The sequence below is a fragment of the Xenopus laevis genome, chromosome 6L, assembly GCF_017654675.1.
Source record: "Xenopus laevis strain J_2021 chromosome 6L, Xenopus_laevis_v10.1, whole genome shotgun sequence".
In the NCBI taxonomy this organism is placed as follows: Eukaryota; Metazoa; Chordata; class Amphibia; order Anura; family Pipidae; genus Xenopus; species Xenopus laevis.
Genome location: NC_054381.1, coordinates 129,526,027 through 129,540,046, shown reverse-complemented (window position 1 = coordinate 129,540,046; position 14,020 = coordinate 129,526,027). Strand labels below are relative to the sequence as shown.

Here is a 14,020-nt window from a genome sequence, read left to right as displayed (position 1 = left end):
TATTGTGTTTGGTAAAAAAAAAGGCTGATCAATAAACCTGCACAGTGGCTATTCCTGTCCTCCCAATGGGACATATTATAAACCTCCACTTTAGTGACCCTTTGTGTGCTCAGGCATAGATATTCCAGTACTGACGGTAAATTCCTGCACTTTGAGTATCTATTCCTATTGCTGTATGTGTGGCTATTTCTTTTCTAGAGATGTATTATGTGCCTTATTTTTAGGTCGCCGTCCCTTCAATGCGGCACACCTTATTGGTGGTTGAGGATGATGGAAATTTGAAGTCCAACATGAAACGGAGAGAACTGCAATTTGATCACCCCTCAGTAGTGTCATTGAACATGTAATATTATGCTTGATGAAAGGTATCTTTTTTCCTCCAGAACTAATACGCAGAGTTACTGTATATAATGAGCACTTGCCTCTGTGACTGTGCGGCTCTTTTATGTATAAGAGTTGAGTGCAAGGAGCTGCAACATTTGTCTTTCCCTTTCTTATTCTTCCCCCTGGTTAGTGGAGGATTGAGGTTATTTGCAAGCCTGGAAACCAGAAATATGGCACTCATTTTGTGAACACCAGAAAATGCAATGAGAGGGGAAATTCAAGGTTTTTTTTAATGTTCATTTTTTTATGGCCAGTCTCGCATTTGGGATACCAACCTGCATGCTCAGTCTCCCATCCCTATAGTAGTCTAGCTGCCCGTTGTCCCATAGGGACGGGAGACACTGAAATGATAATAAGATGACAGTAAGATGGATATCATGATATACAGTATATCAGCCAGTTACTGAGCACCAAAAGAAAAGTTATACTTACAATTTATCAATGTTGCTTGATGGTTTCCTACCTGTCAAGGTATCATATTCCATTAATATTGCACGCTGTTCTTCTAATTGTCGTGGTGTACCTACAATACCTGCATATCCTGTATGAGCTCCATTAACCTTAAGGCTGGCTCTCTGGTTCTTTAACCCAATTTACATTCCTTTAGACTAGACTCCACTAGTCTTATGTATTTTGCTGGACCTCTGTGATAGCAACTAACAATGATGGTCTGGTAATAAAGGAAGCATTTTGCATCGGGCAGTGATATAGCGCAGAGAATGAAAAGGCACTTGCTAAAAGTCCCATAAATTCCCTTTCAATATCTTGCCCATTCCTTCATTCAAATTGTTCCCTCTCTGCTGTCCCTGTAGAGGTGCCATATTTATCATGCAGGATCAACTCTGTGCCTTCTGTTCTACAGTAGGACAAGAAATGGTGCTATAATATGTCACCTGTCATTAGTGACATGTACTTGCTTTATCTACCTAGGCATAGTAGATTACAGGAACTAACAGCACAAACCAGGAACACTCACCGGTCCGGATCTCAACCCATACCGTGTTACAACAAGCAGCCCAGCCCCTGGAAGGCCACATACAGTTGTAGAGACATCTATTGCATGGAACACCAGCAGCGTTTCATTTCAATGAAAACAGTCCTTTATTGGTAGCATCTTAGAATACAGGAGCTTTTATAAATATATCCCAATACCACACACTTGACGCGTTTTGTGGCTACCACTCACTTTATCTTATAGCTTTTGATAAAGTGTCTGGTAACCACGAAACGCGTCAAGCGTATTGTATTGGGATATGTTCATAAAAACTCCTGTATTTTAAGATGCTACCAATAAAGGACTGATTTTAATGAAATTAAACCCCACTGGTGCTCCGTGGAATAGATGTTTCTACTAGTAGATGACAGGTCCTGTCTACTTTCATCCATCTATAACTCCAGTGAATGTCTAAGTGGAACCTGGACTAATTCAATGAGTCATATGAGAGTAGTGTTCTTATTTTTGATGGAGCTAATGGAGGATACTGTCTAGTCAGGGTAGATGGAAACATTTGCTAAATTATTATAGACAAGGATGTCCTAGGTTGTCTTATGGGGCATCTTGCATGGTGTACTTAGATATGGAGTTTAAGTGTGAGAGTAAATCGGAAGTGATGGGCCCATAAACAAGAAGTTGCCATTCCTGCACCTGTTTTGTCTTGCAGAAGAGTATTATTTAGATTATATACACACTAGCTGGGTGAGCTTCAGTGCTCCTTTATATAGCAAGGGCTCACCCTAGAGTGTACAATATACTATATAGCCCTTGTGATCTGGTAGACCAGCATGCGCTTAGAGACATTTTGGTACTAATAGTGTAATGTAATAAGTAATGTTATGTATATATTTATATGGTTGTCTTCTCAACCCAAGGGTCTTTAAAGCAATGGAGAGGAAGCGATTGTCAAACTGGCACAAGTGAAATGTCCAGCCTTACAAACACTGCCAGCAAATATTATTATAATCATGGCAAGAAATAGCAAGAAAATAAATTGCAAAATTCCACAAAGTGTCTCACTGGTGCCAGAGGTCTGTGCATGGAGCCCAAATTTATATAAATAACACTTAGAGCAAGTATTAGAATACTCCAAACATACTGGAAATGGCTAGAAGTGAAGTCAATAGTGTCAGCTTTCTTATCCGGAGGGATAACATAGCCACTGGGTCAGTTCGCTGTTCAATTACAGTTACAGGGAAAGGTACATACTTTTCAGGATGTTGATACTAGCTGGGAAACCCAACTGAAATAAATACTGTTTTAATAATAAATGCTTTTGCATAGATTGTATACATATCGTAATGCTTCTGCATTTTGGTATATTTGGACATTTTAATGTATCATACAGTATATTGCTATTGGGTATTTCTAGGGGTGCTCCAAGGATTCGGTATTGGGTACATCTAGGGGTGCTCCAATGATTTGTTTTTGAGTATATCTAGGGGTGCTCCAGGGATTCAATATTGGGTATAGCTAGGGGTGCGCCAAGGATTCGATATTGGGTATATCTAGGTGTGTTCCGAGTATTTAGTACTGGGTATATCTATGGGTGCTTCAGTGATTCATTATTGGGTATAGCTAGGGGTTCTCCATGGATTCAGTATTGGGTATATCTAGGGGTGCTTCAGGGATTCAGTATTGGGTATAGCTAGGGGTGCTTCAGGGATTCAGTATTGGGTATAGTTAGGGGTGCTCCAGGGATTCAGTATTGGGTATAGTTAGGGGTGCTCAAGGGATTCAGTATTGGGTATAGTTAGGGGTGCTCCAGGGATTCAGTATTGGGTATATCTAGGGGTGCTCCAGGGATTCAGTATTGGGTATATCTAGGGGTGCTCCAGGGATTCAGTATTGGGTATATCTAGGGGTGCTCCAGGGATTCAGTATTGGGTATAGTTAGGGGTGCTCCAGGGATTCAATATTGGGTATATCTAGGGGTGCTCCAAGGATTTTGTAGTCAGCACTTTTTTTCCAGGATTCAGATTTGACTGGGGAACTAAATTCTAACCATTATTATCATGTGACATTTCATTTCTGATGATGGGAATGTCGCACATGTTTTATTGTGCACATTAGCGTTCAGATTCATTCCGCTAAGTATCTTTTGTGTAGGATTCTGTATCGAATGAATACAAAAATCCCTAGTTATTGCAGTACACAATGATGGGTCAATAAAAAATGTAAATGATAACAAACAGTGGATGATATGTAATAATATAGGAAATAAAAATAAAGCTGCCAAACTCCTTAAATGTGCCCAATTCATTTCAAATCATTGAAATTAGTAAAAACTATTCGGATCTCTGTAATGTATTTCTGTATTATGAAAAATTGCTGCTTTTGAGTAACTGCTTCATGCCCGGCCCACAGTTCAACATCAGAACAATTTTATTTGAAGATCATCAGTCTATAGAAGTTTGGATTCTTTATTAAGGCATTGGGAAGTATCTTGTACATTAGCAAACAAATGCTTGTTTAACCCATTCAGTGCCAGGCACTCTGCTAGTTTTTTTCCCCAAGGGCAATGTGCAATACATAACAAACGTAATAAGACCATAAAGCGCATAACCTATATTACTGGCAGTTATATTTTTCAGAGCATACAACAATATGAGAAGGTAACTGGTTTAAAAAATAATGTTTTTTTTTTCAAATGAGTCACTGAGGTCCCTCTGCCTGATATTTATGTTGCTGCTGCACTCAACTTACTCATGCTGTGATTCCCCACACTGACAGTCTGCTAATAATGTATGTAATATCTGGAAACCAGTCCAATTACTCCTAGTTGTTATAGAGATATGTTTAACATCCACAATACTTGGGGTTTTATTTTCTGCCCCTATGGCAGTTGCTCTTCCTATAACCTGAATGGGGGAAAAGGCTGAAATCCAACTTACATTGTATAACCGCACTGAAAAAACCACAGGATGGGATTCTTACAGCTTCAATGTTATGTAAGTTGATTTGCTTGGATTACACCAGCAACAGGGATGTGAATTCATGTGTGTAAACTGTAATGTGTATTCCTTGTGCTTAATGCAATGCACAGATGCCCTGCCATATTACAGATTATTACACCTAATATGATGTCCATATATTCCGTATTGTGCCAAATGTACAGTAGCTGCTCCCTATCAGATCAGATCAGAGTGGCAGTGGAATACAAGCAGACAGGAGGGAACAAGACATTTCCCAAGCTTTTAAACTGAAGCCCATGAAATCTAGCGTGATGTTGATGATGATCATACTGAAAACACATAGAGCAGCAATTTTTAGGTGGTATGTACATAGATCTATCTGCAGTTTACTTAAAGCAAGTTTAGGGTTTAAACCACAGTATTAAAGGGGTGCCTTTGGGAGAAAATGAGCAGTCGTGTAACACATACATCAAGGATGTTCAGCTTGCAGCCCTTCAGCGGTTGTTAAGCTACAACTCTTAGCAAACCCCTGGCAGCTGGCAGACTGATGCTGAGAGTTGTAGTTTAAAAACAACTGAAGAAAGGTTGTTGGTTGATCTTCATACAGAGGTGATGCCCCATGGCCCCTTTATCGCTAACGTTGGCCCTGCTTCTTCAAGGCAAAGTGATTAAACTACGAGTATGGGATCCGTTATCCGGAAACCGGTTATCCAGAAAGCTCTGAATCCTATGATTAGGGGAATGCTTTCCCAAAATGCGTAAGGCGATGCTGTTACCCTAATGTTGCAATAAACCCCCTCAAACCTATCCAGAGTGCCGCCTGATTTGCTTATTTGGACTTGAATAACGGAAAGGCCATATTCCATAAACAAATCATTCTAATTACTTTTTCTCTGTAACAATAAAACAGTAGCTAGTACTTGATCCCAACTAAGATATAATTAATCCTTATTGGAAGCAAAACCAGCCTATTGGGTTTATTTAATGTTTAAATTATTTTTAGTAGACTTAGGTATGGAGATGCAAATTATGGAAAGATCCCTTATCTGTAAAACCCAAGGTCCAGCATTCTGGATAACAGGTCCCATACCTGTACCATACAGTTTATATAGAATCTCCAGGGCAGATATGATGAGCCTCTGGTCCTCCAGCTATATCTCCCAGCAACCCCCTTAATACTGTCCAATGCCAATGGGGTGTTGGACTGGGATGCCAGGGGCCCACCAGAAAACTGGTTGGCCCACTTTTCCTAGCTATCCTCTCCTCACTCAACATCTTTATTCTCCTAGTCTTTTATATCTACTTACTATATGCTTCCATTATTAAGCATTTTTTTCCCCATGAAGAAATATGGAATGTCCATGAAATAGGCCAAATGGTTAGAAGCAAAAGGTCCCACTGAGTTTTCCTGGTATCCCGGTAGGCCAGTCCGACACTAGTGGAGCTCATTTATCACCACTGGGCAAATTTGCCCGTGGGCAGTAACCCATGGCGACCAATCAAATTGTTGCATTCATTGTTCTACCTGCAGCTGATTGGTTGCTATAGGTTACTGACCATGGGTAAATTTGCCCAGTGTTGATAAATGAGTGTGTTGGGTGGATGAGGCTGGTCGGTAGCAAGTTAAATGTGCAACTGTGATTCTCACTGGGTGATTGTTTACATACACAAGAACACCTACAGCTACTGTATGCACACAGCCATTGAAAAGAACATTCACTTTTATGAGCAGACTAAGCATTAGCAGGAAAACAATGCATTTCTTCTGCATCCCAAGAACCCCTGCAGGTCCATCCACCTGATGCCATATGACTCTGTCTGATCAAAGCTCCTTTGCAAGTAATGGTAAGATTAGCAATATCCATGGGGGGATTAGGGAAAGCCCTCACCCACTTACCTTGTTCAATGTGATCTCTGCCAGAGGAAGGTGGTTCATCCCCGGGTGCTCCTGTTGGATGGGGTGCGAGAGAAGCCCCTTAGTACCATAGCTTGTTTCAGTCAGTTCTACAGCAGAAGAAGTCAAGCAAAGGAAAGTAGGAAGAAAGCCATGAAGCTGAGAGCTGTCTGCACTAGAAAGAAGCGATTTAGCGGCACGGAGCAGAGAGGAGCATCCTGAGGCTGCTGAGATAGACTGGGCTGTGCCACGGAACTGCAGCTCCACTCACACACTCACACTGTCACTGCTTCACATGGAGCTGCCTGACAGGCTCTAGAGGTGACAGCTAATTGGATTGCACTGTCCATCACCAAGGGCACCAGCAGCAACAGCAGCAGCAGCAACAGATCGGCCGGTCTCTTCCTCAGAGCCAAGAAATCCCGAGCAGCAGCAGCAACAGCACAGGCTGGAGAGGAGGAGGTGGAGGAGGGGGTCGGGGGAAGCCTATTCTGAGAACAGCTTTTAACCCTTCACTACACGCACGCGTCTATTTCAGTCTTTACTCTCAGGCAGCCTGTGCCATGCCACCTAGGGCTCTGACATGGAATATACTGCTCTATTTATACCACATTTTACTTGACATTTATTGGGGAGTGGAGGACCCCCCCCACAGCTGCAAGGAAGAGGTCAATAGTCTGGGGTTCAGCAGAGGAGCAGTTGCAGTAGGAAAAGTGGGGGGTAACAGGGGTTGTTCACCTTTGAGATAACTGTTAGTATGATGTAGACAGTGATATTCGGAGACAACTTGCAATTTGTTTTCATTTTTTTTATTAATTAAGGTTTTTGAGTTATTTAGCCTTTTTATTCAACAACTCTTCAATTTGCATTTTAAGCAATCTGGTTGCTAGGGTACAAATTCCTCTAGCAACCATGCATTGATTTGAATAAGAGGCTCGAAAATAATAGGAGAGGGACTGAATAGAAAGATGAGGAATACCAAGTAACAATAACAATACATTTGTAACCTTACAGAGCATTGGCTTTTTAGAAGGGGTCAGCGACGCCCATTTGAAAGCTGCAAAGAGTCAGAAGAAAAAGACAAATAACTACAAAACTATAAAAAAATAAATAATGAAAACCAATTGAAAAGTTTCTTAGAAATGACCATTCTATAACATACTTAAAGTTACCTTAAATGTGAACCACCCCTTTAAGGCAAGCTGGCACCAATGATATATTGCACCTAAATATCTAAAGGATATACTACATGCCAGAGCCATATTATATTAAAACATTGATGCCATACTGATGCCACTGAGCATGCTAAGGGAAATAAAACATTATTTGGAGGCAGAATATATGAAGAAAGAGCAGGGCCGTCCGGCACTCAAACGGGTCCACAGGACCAGAAAGAATTTTTTTATTATACAAAGTTAAAAAATGTATACTTGCATCTCCATTCACCCCACATGCGTTTCGTTCCCACTGGGGCACTTAGTGATGGGCTCATGACTAAGTGCCGCAGTGGGTACGAAACACGTAGGGCGGATGGAGATGCAAGTATACATTTTTTAAACTTGTATAATAAAAAAATTCTTTCTGGTCCTGTGGATCCGTTTGAGTGCCGGATGGCCCTGCTCTTTCTTCATATCTTCTGGGGTGCCTTTCCCTAAAGCTGGGGGTCTGGGGCTGGTGCACCCCTACCACATTTACTATTTGGTGAGTTATTCACAATATATTCTGGGACACCTTGTTTCTCTAACTACTGTAATTATTTTGAGGCACTTGCTTTTAGCTCTGAGGCCTTCCCTTTAATGCAAGAAACTGGACTGTAACTAGTCTTAGAAAACACATTAGCATTAATACTTCGATCAATTCAGGGCACAATAGGATGTATTCAAATCAATACTAACATACAAAAGCCATAATCACTTAATATAAGACTGGAGCAAATACTACAGCTTGGGATGTCCAACAGCACCCAGGCAAGCTCACTCAGTCCTCAATCCTTTCTTAAGCATTTTATGCCCCAGCAGGAGAGCTTGCTAGCAACGCATGGGTTAAACTAATAACTGCTATGGGTCAATACAAGCCAGGGCAAATATTGTAGATACTAGTCATCATAAGGGGTTACGGTGAATTTGCTTTTATTTCTTGCAATGACTGCCGTGGGTCAATACAAGCCAGGGCAAATATTATAGATATTAGTCATCATTAGTGCATAAAGCGAATTTGCCTTTATTTCTTGCAATAGCTGCTATGGGTTAATGCGAGCCAGTGTAAATATGGTAGATACTAATCATCATTAGCGGTTAAGGGGTTAAGGTGAATTTGCCTTTATTTCTTGCAATGATTGCAATGGGTCAATGCAACCCAGGGCAAATATTTTAGGTATTAGTCATCATTAGTGGTAATAGTAAATTTGCCTTTATTTCTTGCAATAACTGCTATGGGTCAATGCAAGCCAGGGCAAATATGGTAAATACCAATCATCATTAGTGGTTAAGGTGAATTCACCTTTATTTCTTGCAATGACTGCTATGGGTCAATACAAGCCAGGGCAAATATTATCGATATTAGTCATCATTAGTGCTTAAAGCGAATTTGCCTTTATTTCTTGCAATAGCTGCTATGGGTTAATGCAAGAAAGGGCAAATATGGTAGATACTAATCATCATTAGCAGTTAAAGAGTTAAGGTGAATTTGCTTTTAGTTCTTGCTTTCTGCTCCCTGTGCCTTGGTTGTTATGGTTCCCCAGTGTAGGACGTGTCAGTGCTCTTAGCATACAGAGAAGGCAAATTGTGGCATGGTGGACAGCCTGCTCTTCTATAAATAAGAGAGTCACACTGACACATACACACACATACACACACACAAACACACACAAGAACACATCCCCGGTGAGTTGCCAGTGGGGGACCCGATACAAGGACAGTAATACAATACCAGCAGCTCCTCCTTTGCCTGCACCCAATAGAGGAGGGTGAATATTTTGTTAGGGCAAGCTAATAATAGACTGCTGCTAGCATATAATCAAATACATATATATGTCAGATAAGCCCCCTTAATCTTTCTGTAATTGGTAGACTTTGACAGACTTTGGCTGTCATGAGAGGCTGAGAGTTGTAGTTTAGCATATGCAGGTACAGGTTGTATATCCTTCAACTAGGGGAATATATGTCTGTGCTGATGTGCAGGGGGGTGGCTCTGTTCTGTGCCACTGCTCATAATACACTGCACTGGCAGAATGAGGAATCCCAAAGATCAAGCTGCCAGGAAAGCCCTTTGTGTGTTCACATTTATCAAGGAGTGTGTCTCAATAACGTCACCAAATAACTCCCAGTGTAATCCTGCCTCCCTCTAATCATCCAACACCAGCTGCCCGCTAGAGCTGTCACACTGCATTGTATTTATAACCAATAATATTACACAATGATGTTTATAAAGGCATATTCTGGCCACATGTAAGGACTGTGTTCACCCCAGGCCAGGAGAATCTTAACCCTTCAGTTACTCCTCAACCCTCCAGGTGCTATTCTTCTGCAACCATCTGATTTTAAATACAGGTATGGGATCTGTTATCCGGATGCCCAGAAAAGTCCGAATTACGGAAGGCCACCTGCCATGGATTCCATTTTAATCAAATACAGCAATTCACAGTTTTGAAAATCATTTCCTTTTTCTCTGTAAAAATAAAACAGTAGCTTGTACTTGATCCCAACTAATTTATAATTAATACTTATTGGTAGCAAAACAATTTTATTGGGTTTATTTAATGTTTACATGATTTTTTTAGTAGACTCAAAATGTACGAAGCTCCAAATGGAATAAAGATCCAAATTACAGAAAGATCAGTTATCTGTAAAATCCCTGGTCCTGGGCATTCTGGATCCTGTGCTATACAGAAGGGCTCATCTTCTAATGCTCTATTCTTTTGGTAGACTTAAGTTATGGAGATGTAAATTACGCAAAGATCCCAGGTCCCGAGCATTCTAGATAACAGGTCCCATGCCTGTATATGGATTATCCTATTATTTGCTGCAAAACGGTGTGGAAAATAGGAGTGAAGTGTTATATGTTTGAAAGGAAGGGGGTGAAAGACAATGAATACAGGTGAAACGGAATACTCCTGGATGAATTCAGCTGGCTTTGCCATTCATGTAAATGCCATATTTGCATAAACTTGCTGTGACGCTCCAGGTGTTATATTATCTGCCCAGCTCTACATGTTATTGTAACACCTATTTGGGCCATCCAGGGTTAATTCACCAACTAGTGCAATAGAGCATGGGTTACACGTGACTCTAACACTTCAGGTTAGGGCCTTCGCTATATGGAAGATTAAAGGTGTGGTGTAGTGTAACTACAACTCCCACAGGCTACTGTGCAATAACAAAAGACTTAGGCGCCAGAAGGTTCTTAATAAAACAGGAACAAGTTTTATTACTATGCACGAGGCAAGTGACATCAGGTTTCTACTCACGCATGAGTGGAGGCAACAACATATAGAGAGATCGCACAGATCTGCAGGCAGGCTCACCTAGAGCAGACACAGGCTGACACTCCCTGGGGACAGACTTGGCAGGTATCCCACTTTACCTCTGTAACATATTCCAGTAGTGGTCTCTGGATCAACCTCAGGGCAATCACTCTCTCCTGATTCCCTCTCCGCTGGGATCCCTATACTACAGGCAATATGGCCTGGGAGAGATACCTCCAATCTATCACTCCTATGTTGGAGCTCAGAGCTGCTCTTTCTCTCTAACCTCTCTGCCTTTCTCTCTTAGAGAGACTATGACAAGTCTGCCCTAGTATATCCCAGGGTTTCCAGGTCCCCGACTTGGACACATTCCTTCTTCTGGGCCTTCTGTACTCAGCCCCTCTGAGCACACCAAGCTGGATCAGCATCCAGAGGAGAAAGAGGAAAAGGCCACTCCTTACACACACTATAGTGCAATGTAGTAGGAAGCTGTCACACCTCTCCTGGCAGATCACTCTAAGAAAAAGGTGGGGGCCTTAAAGCTGCAGGGCAGATTAACCCGTAGGGGCCCCTATATTATCGTGAATTTATTTTCTCCCCAGATGCTGAAATTAGGCAAAGCACCTGTACAGAACATAATAATAAAATGTATAATGAGTACTGTTTGCACCACCAAGAACACCAGTCTATTCTGCAGAGCACAGTTAGTGCTAAGCACCCCTCTCAACACCTGTCATTATTGTCACCCAATTCCGTTGATGATACTGGCAAAAAGCCGCTCCTACACCTTTAAGAGCCGAATTTACGTTTTTTAAACTGGAAATTCGTCTGTACTATTGCGAGAGAGCGCAATTGCGTTCTCCGCAATAGTGTTCCTGCCTCCTGTCCCGACAGGTAAGCCGGTGGGGGGGGGGGGCAGCATTGCAGGAGCAATAAATGTATTTATTAATATAACTCTATTAAAGTTAGATTTGGAAATTTAAAAATTGGGGTGCTTTGCTGCTTTTATACTGTGGGAATCCATTTAGGGACAGACTGTACAATGCAGCTATACCCCTGTTCCACTAATTCTCCCTAAATCTACCTAAAGTTACTAAACCAACTTACTGTTGTTTATAGGGGCTTGTAACTAATGTAAAAGAGGAATTCTATCATACGTACCGTGATTCTCCTTTCCTGGCCATCCCCCTGTTCAGCATTAACTGGAGGGAGACCCGTCAGTTAATGCTGACCAGGGATGGCCAGGGAATGTCCCTAAATGAAAACTTTCAAGATCTATTGTACTATCTTTAAAGGGATGGTTCACCTTTAGGTTAATGTTTAGTATGTTACAGAATTGCTAATTCTACGCAACTTTTCAATTGACCTTCATTTTTTCTTTTTTGATTATTTGCCTTCTACTTCTGACTTTTCCAGCTTTCAAATGGGGGTCACTGACCCCTTTTGAAAAACAATTGCTCCGTAAGGCTACAAATGTATTGTTATTGCTACATTTTATTACACATTTTTCTATTCAGGTCCTCTCCTATTCATTTGCCAGTCTCTTATTCAAATCAAGCCATGGGTGCTAGGGTAATTTGGACCCTAGCAACCTGATTGCTGGCATTGCAAACAGAAGAGCTGCTGAAAAAAAAAGCAAAATAAACCACAAATAATAAAAAAAAGCGTAAATCATCTGCAAATTGTTTACATCATTCTAAAGATTAATTGAAAGGTGACAGAGCTGTGCATGTTGATGTGTTGGCTGAAGAAGGCCCCTTTTATTATGCGGAATGGTATTTTTGCGATGCAGAACTTACAAGGAATACATTTCCATACTCAGAGCTGCTATGGTCTGTCTAACCAGGTAAAACAAGCATTCTGGGAAAAACTGTGCCATCTGTTCAAACAGAGCACTTAACACTCCGTTCATGCATGAGGCCTAGTATAATAATACAGGGCATCTATAACTCTGATTATTATATCATTCAAACCTTACAATGATATTAAATAACGTCTAACAAAAAATCACATTCCCATCTAAATAATGATATCTACACCTGCCCATTCTAAATTACAACAGTGGTCTCTACTGTATATATGTATACTCTATAATGATACTGGATGTCCCTAAAATGTTGCACACACCATTCCCAATAATGATGCTGTTGACTAAATGCTGAGAATGACACACGCCTCTTGTTAATTTACTAAATTAGGCATGTTTAATTTACAGTAGCGTTTAACAGCTTACTGGATATTAGAACAAAGCATTTATCACAAAGACATCGTTTGTTTATGGCTGTGAAACACTTTATTAAATTAAGGTCTATGAAATTATCATAAATAAGCCAATAAAGTTCTAGTTTAACTCTTCTCTAGAAATAAATAATAAATGTCGCTAAATATAAGTCAATAAATGACACCTGGGATACGCCTACAATAACGACGTTACAATTCCAATGAGAAGGAAGCCATCTATTAAACAGCTGCCATATATATGTATTTTTCCATAAATAGGTGTAATCACTATAAAACAAACAGATCACTTCAATAGTCAATAAGACCATTAGAGAAATTGAATAGAATACAATCTAGAAGGGAGCTTTATTACTGATATACTGTACAAGTTGTCACTGCATGCTGTGAGAGTAGAATTTTCCCTGGCGGCTGGAAGAACGTTGCATAGGTATGGGACCTGTTATGCAGAATGCTCAGGGATTGGGGTTTCCTGGATAAGGATGTTTCCGTAATTCAGTCCTCTGGTCATAGTAAAAAAAGGCTTGTGTCTCCCAAGGAATGCTTCTATGCAAAGAGGCACAAGCCTTTTTATACTATGACCAGAGGTAAATAGTTAGGGACCACCGTGTGTGGTTTACCTTGACTTGGTATGGTGGCTTATCAACTTTATGATCATAACCTTGTAACCAAAAGCCTCTGTTTTTGTAAACACATGCACTTGCATTTATACTGAATTACTTATGAGACGGGAAATGGGAATGTGCATTGATTAATTGGACACATCCATAGCACTTCCATTTTATTTAAACACATTTTTCCTTATCCTTGGAGTGCTCCCACACCCCCCTTGTATTTTTGCTAATCCAGACTGGTCTAGTAACCCATGGCAACCACTCATATGGTTGCTTTCATATAGCAGACCACTAGATGTTACCGGATTATTGGTTGCTATGGGCTACTACAACTGATCAGATTTGTGTTTCCATTTGCTTTTTACTCCATGTGTCATTAATTCATTACACCTAGATATAAAATCCTAGCTTTTTTAAAAAAAATTCCAATGTGCTGTTGGTTCTTACTTAACTATTTGCATATTCCATTGTTTCAATTTTGTTGAGCTGGAAAATATATCTATAGCAATTTTAAAAATA

The 14,020-nt window shown here is 40.6% G+C and overlaps 1 protein-coding gene across 1 annotated transcript in view; it reads right to left on the bottom strand.

Moving 5' to 3' along the window:
- The window catches only part of LOC108704834 (potassium voltage-gated channel subfamily B member 2-like), a 142,616-nt gene extending 135,918 nt beyond the window's left edge, over nucleotides 1-6,698 (bottom strand). The window contains exon 1 of the mRNA XM_041566493.1: nucleotides 6,191-6,698. The gene's annotated coding sequence lies outside the window, so the exon portion shown is untranslated. The remainder of the gene's footprint in view (nucleotides 1-6,190) is intronic.
- Nucleotides 6,699-14,020: the final 7,322 nt, after the last annotated feature.